Genomic DNA, 6000 nt, shown 5'->3' with positions numbered 1-6000 from the left:
AAATTAAGACACATATCTTGACTAGTGAAAATAAGGTAGAGCACTAATTTTTACCCTAAAATTTTGGGGTTGTTGAAGTCTCAATAATGTTACATCGATGTTATGGATTGCTAGGAACAATAGGGCTAGAATCATTCTTTATTATATATTGGAGGCATTTCCCTAGCCACTACTAGTCAATTAAATTCACAAAATTTGTTGAAGCTAACGACCATGTATGGATATAGATTCCTTCCTTGCATCCAATTTTATTCCTCATCACCATAACTTGGAAATTCATTGGAAGTGCTTCCATAATCCTTAATAAATTATTCTTCCTTGTTGGTTAAGTTATTTGTTAGAGTGTGTGTTGATAAGTTTAATCTAACTGTGTTATCGAAGAATGTGTTCCTTAGGACCCTCATACACATCATGTATTTGTGTTTGGAACATAGCTTTCTTTGTGTTATCAAAGAATTTGTTCCTTAGGACCCTCGTACAAATAATGTATTTGTGTTTGGAACATAGATTACAAATTTCACCTACCCATATAATCTTTTTAATGTACTATATCTCATCCCCTTTGATAGTTGCAATAAAAAAAGTTTGACAACATAGATATGTCCCTAATATGGGATTTTGTTCAAACCTATGTTATGCCACATCTTCTAGTTTATTGTTACCATGGACTCTATTGGTATCAAGCATGACCCCCCTTGCTACACACACCAATATTAAGTTAAATATGGTGATGTTCATTTGTATAAAAATTTCCTCTTGAATCGACCTTAATTTGCCTATTCTACACCATCTATTGACCAAGCACATGAGCAAAGGATGAAAGAAATTATGAGTTGGCCTCTCTTCATGCCACCCAAATTTTTTTGGAGGAAATGCTATCCCTCTTGATGCATCCTTGGTCGCAACTAGTCTCATTATTCCTTTGGTATAAAACACTAAGCCTAATAGGCTTCTTTGGCATACAATTTTAAGACTAGAATTTAATTTTGATTATTCCTTGTACTTTGCTTGTATTCTTTTGCAAACCACTAAAAAATAATAATGCAATATGGATCCAAGTGATGTGACTATGGGAAGAGAGAATAAAAGAGAGTTGGTTGAATATGAGCATCATTGTCAACAATAGATCAATGAAAATAATAAATGTATGGTATCTCTTGGAATATATGTGAAGTGCTCAACATCTTACAACTAAGTCTTCATTCCACAAATATTGTTCATGCGTGACTTAGTGTTTGGTTGAACTTAATCTCATGTAGGCATGGTTTTGTGTACTAATTGGATATGGTTTTACGTATATTTACATAGTAGGCCTACGAAAACTAACACACCAAAGGCTAGAAAATCTGTTTGGGTAACGAACACTACATCGAGTAGAATAAGTTCGTATTTATCCCAAACATTAGAGGAAGGTATCCAATCTAATAATAGCCTACTTGAAGAAAAAATATAGAGAAGCCTTTTTAAGCTATGCTAGCTTCAAAGGGTGATTGGGTTGTATCGTATGATGAGTTGAAGATTATGTTTGAAGCTAGTCAAAATAAACTAGTTGCAATGAATCCAACTTGAAATAGTCAATCAACTTATTCTCCTTCAACTTACACCAAAATTTCAATGCATGGGTAACAACTTTGTGCACAAAACTTAATTGGTATATTTGATCATCAAGAGATGTTTGACCTTATCAAAAGGTTCATAATCACATAGGGGTGTATAGGAACAAAGAAAGAGAATCAAAATAAAGAAACGCTGAAAGATTGAAATTGTTTCTATAGTAATTCGTTGATGGAAAACATGTACAGAGAAGCATTACAAGGTAAGAAACTACATTATGAATTCATGTTAGGTCATATTTGGACATTTATATTACATCCTTATTGCACCATGACCAAAAAATTATGAATATAATTAATCAAAAAGTCAATAATAGTTTTGATTGCCTCAAGGGTATAGTAATTGGAAGACTACAAAGATAAACTGAGCAATGACTATTATATACCAAAAATACATTTTAAGTGAACATCCAAAGGATGCTAACATAATTAATTCACAATGGCACGCCCTCAAAGAGGGTTACAAAAGCAAGGATATTCATGTTGAGGGTAAAATATGTGACCAAGTCGGTGCTAAAATAATTAAAGAAAGATTTGTAAGTTTTTAAATAAAGATTATTCTATCATGATTTTTAATATTTTTTAATGAATTCAATCAATTTTTTACTTAAGTTGGCCAATTCTACTTGACAATGTAGGAAAATGAGCATTAAATAACACATTACTCTTAGAGATATCTAGCACTTTGCTAGGACCCTTGGTTGCATTCTCTCACTTGGTCTTTGGCGCTTGGTTGTTGGTTTTTTTCACTTGATCCTCATTGAACTTGTTGTGTCATTTAATAAAATTATGGGTTCAAATAAATATTAAAATCCCTTATTGGACCACTTAATCACCTATTATGCTTCCTTACATGACCATGAAAACCTAATTCCATTTTGGGTTGATATTAATGGAGTTAGAAGGAGTGAAAGCTCCTCAACCCCACCCAATATCTCGGTAAGTGCACTAAAAATTTCCAAAAGGGTACAATGTTTGTGTTCTAATACATCTGTAGGAAAGTGATACTTTAGACTTTAAAACTTATAGTGTAGTATTACAAAACTTGTGGCTAACCATGTGACAAAACTACTGGGTATAGCTTGAACCCTCCAATGGCTAACCGAGTAGACACCTAAACCTTAGGATTGTTCCCTTACCTATATATAGCATTGAATTCCTCTCTTTACACTCTTTTGTATTTTTATTTGTTTATTTACTTTTCTGATTTAGTAATATTACAAGTGCACAATGATTTTTTTCCCACCTCTTACTTTCTCTTGTGTTTCTTCAACTTGGAATCTCCAATGGCTAATCGAGTAGACACCTACACCTTGGGATTGTTCCATTACCTATAGATTCCACTAAATCCCTCTCTCAACACTCGTATTTATTTTTTGCTTTAGTTATATTACAAGTACACATTGATATTAAAAAACACATCTTGATGTAAGCTCTCTTACACCTCTTACTTTATCTTGTGTTTCTTTCGCATATCATCTCCATGTGAAGACCTCTAGTAGGACCTCTTATGATTATCTTGGCTCCATCCTTAAAGTTTTGTTGTCATTTGAGGTATATTTATTTGCTTAGTTCCATTCATACCTTGGAAAATTCAACCCTACAACCTCAAAGGAGGTTTTATTACAACTAGGGTAAGGAGGCATCATCCCCTTCGATGGCACTAGAGTCTCTCTACTTAAATGTTTTATCATTGATGTATTTTGTGGTACTAGCAGATTTAGTGTTTATTTTTGTTTCCACACACACACACACAAAAGTCATTGCTCAAAGATGTTACACAAGATGGATGACTTGGAAATTGAGTGCAGTACGCGACTAATCTATAGTTATGTAACTTAAAGAAGACATTGCGTATTTATGTTTGAAGATAGTCAAAATAAACTAGTTGCAATGAATCCAACTTGAAATAGTTAATCGACTTATTCTCCTTCAACTTCCACCAAAAGTTCAATGCAGGGGAAACAACTTTGTGCCCAAACCTTAATTGGTATATCTGTTCATCAAGAGATGTTTGACCTTTTCAAAAGCTTCATAATCACATAGGGGGTGTATAGGAACAAATAAAGAGAATCAAAATAGAAACATTGAAATTATTTCTATTATAATTCGTTGATGGAAAACATGTACAAAGAAGCATTACAAGGTAAGAAACTACATTATGAATTCATGTTAGGTCATATTTGGACATTTCTATTACATCCTTATTGCACCATGACCAAAAAATTATGAATCTAATTATTTAAAAAGTCAATGAAAAGTTTTATTGCCTCAACGGTATATTAATTGGAAGACTACAAAGATAAAATGAACAATGACTATTATGTACGAAAAATACATTTTAAGTGAACATCCAAAGGATGGCAACATAATTGATTCACAATGGCATGCCCTCAAAGAGGGTTAGAAAAACAAGTATATTCATGTTGAGGGTACCAGGACGGTGCTAAAATAATTGAAGAAAGATTTGTAAGTTTTTAAATAAAGATTATTCTATCATGCTTTTCAATATTTTTTAATGAATTCATTTAATTTTTTACTTAATTTTTTCACTTGACTTGGAATGTAGGAAAATGAGCATTAAATAACACACTACTCTTAGAGATGTCTAGCACTTTGCTAGGACCCTTGGTTACATTCTCTCACTTGGTATTTGGCCCTTGGTTGTTGGATTTTTTCACTTGATACTCATGAAACTTGTTGTGTCATTTACTAATTTTAGGGGTTCAAAGAAAGATACAAATCCATTATTGGCCCACTTAATCACTTATGATGTTTCCTTACATGTACATGAAAACCTAATTCCATTTTGGGTTGCTATTAATGGAGTTAGAAGGAGTGAAAGCTCCTTAACTTCAGCTAATATCTTGGTGAAGAGTGCACTACAAATTTCCAAAATGGTACAATGTCTATGTTCTAATACATGTGTAGGAAAGTGGCATTTTAGGATTTAAAACTTGTAGTGTAGTCTTACAAAACTTGTGGTTAACCATGTGACAAAATTATTGGGTATAACTTGAACCCTCCAATGGCTAACCGAGTAGACATCTAAACCTTAGGATTGTTCCCTTACCTATATATAGCATTGAATTCCTCTCTTTACACTCTTGTATTTTTTTGGTTTTTTGTTTTAGTAATATTACAAGTGCACAATGATTTTTTTTCCCACCTCTTAATTTCTCTTGTGTTGCTTCAACTTGGACTCTCCAATGGCTAACCGAGTAGACACCTACACCTTGGGATTGTTCCGTTACCTATAGATGCCACTAAATCCCTCTCTCAACACTCTCTTGAATTTTTTGTTGTTGCTTTAGTTATATTACAAGTACACACTGAGATTAAAAACACATCTTGATGTAAGCTCTCTTACACCTCTTACTTGCTCTTTTGTTTTTCACATATCATCTCCATTTGAAGACCTCCACTAGGACCTCTTATGATTATCTTGGCTCCATCCTTAAAGTCTTTTTGAGTCATTTGATCTATATTTATTGGCTTAGTTCCATTCATACCTTGGAAAATTCAACCCTACAAACTCAAAGGAGGTTTTATTACAACTAGGGTAAGGAGGCATCATCCCCTTCGATGACACTAGAGTCTCTCTACTTAGTTTTATCAATGATGTATTTTGTGGTAGTAGATTTAGTGTTTATTTTTGTTTCCACACACATACACACACAAAAGGAAATGCTCAAAGATGTTACACAAGGTGAATGACTTGGAAATTGAGTGTAGTGCGCAACTCATCTATAGTTATGTAAGTTAAATAAGACATTGTGTATTTATGTCCAAAAGAATACATGGAAGGGAAGCAACACTCTTAGTTTAAGGGAATCAAGTATACTTATATCCACTTTATAAAGTGGAGGTCATGGATGTACAAAGTAAGAGATGGATGGAGTTGGAAGAACTAATATTGGTGAGATAGAAGGGGTTTCAAGAGATTACTTAAAGGTGTAATTATGTGAAGAAAGGATTCTAATTTTAGGGTTGGATAATGTGTTCCACCCATGTACATTGACATTTTGGGCTAACAAAGAAATGATACTTATAAGAGGTAGGACCATGATTGCTTCAAGAGGAAGTTGTGTAGCTAAGTGTGGTTAGAAGATAGTTTCTATTTTTACTTGTATAGGGTTATGGATTCTATTTTTACTTGTATAGGGTTATGGATATTGTCCAAGTCCACTCTTGTAATATATCATATTGTGCATTTCTTATAATAAAAGTTTTGATGCCTTGCTTAGGCACCACCCATATCTTGTGTTATGGTCCACTTTTGATAGGATGCTGTAAAGTGTTATGTTTTAGTGGCTAAGGGGTAGACTTGGATTACTTATTATAGTTAGGATATAGTGATTTCACGTTTCCTCCCTTGCTTGACTTG

The sequence above is a fragment of the Pinus tabuliformis genome, chromosome J (assembly GCF_031772625.1).
Source record: "Pinus tabuliformis cultivar Carrire ecotype Pingquan chromosome J, CPIR1, whole genome shotgun sequence".
In the NCBI taxonomy this organism is placed as follows: domain Eukaryota; kingdom Viridiplantae; phylum Streptophyta; class Pinopsida; order Pinales; family Pinaceae; genus Pinus; species Pinus tabuliformis.
The sequence above is the reverse complement of the archived record's forward strand: the minus strand, read 5'-3'. Positions refer to the sequence as shown.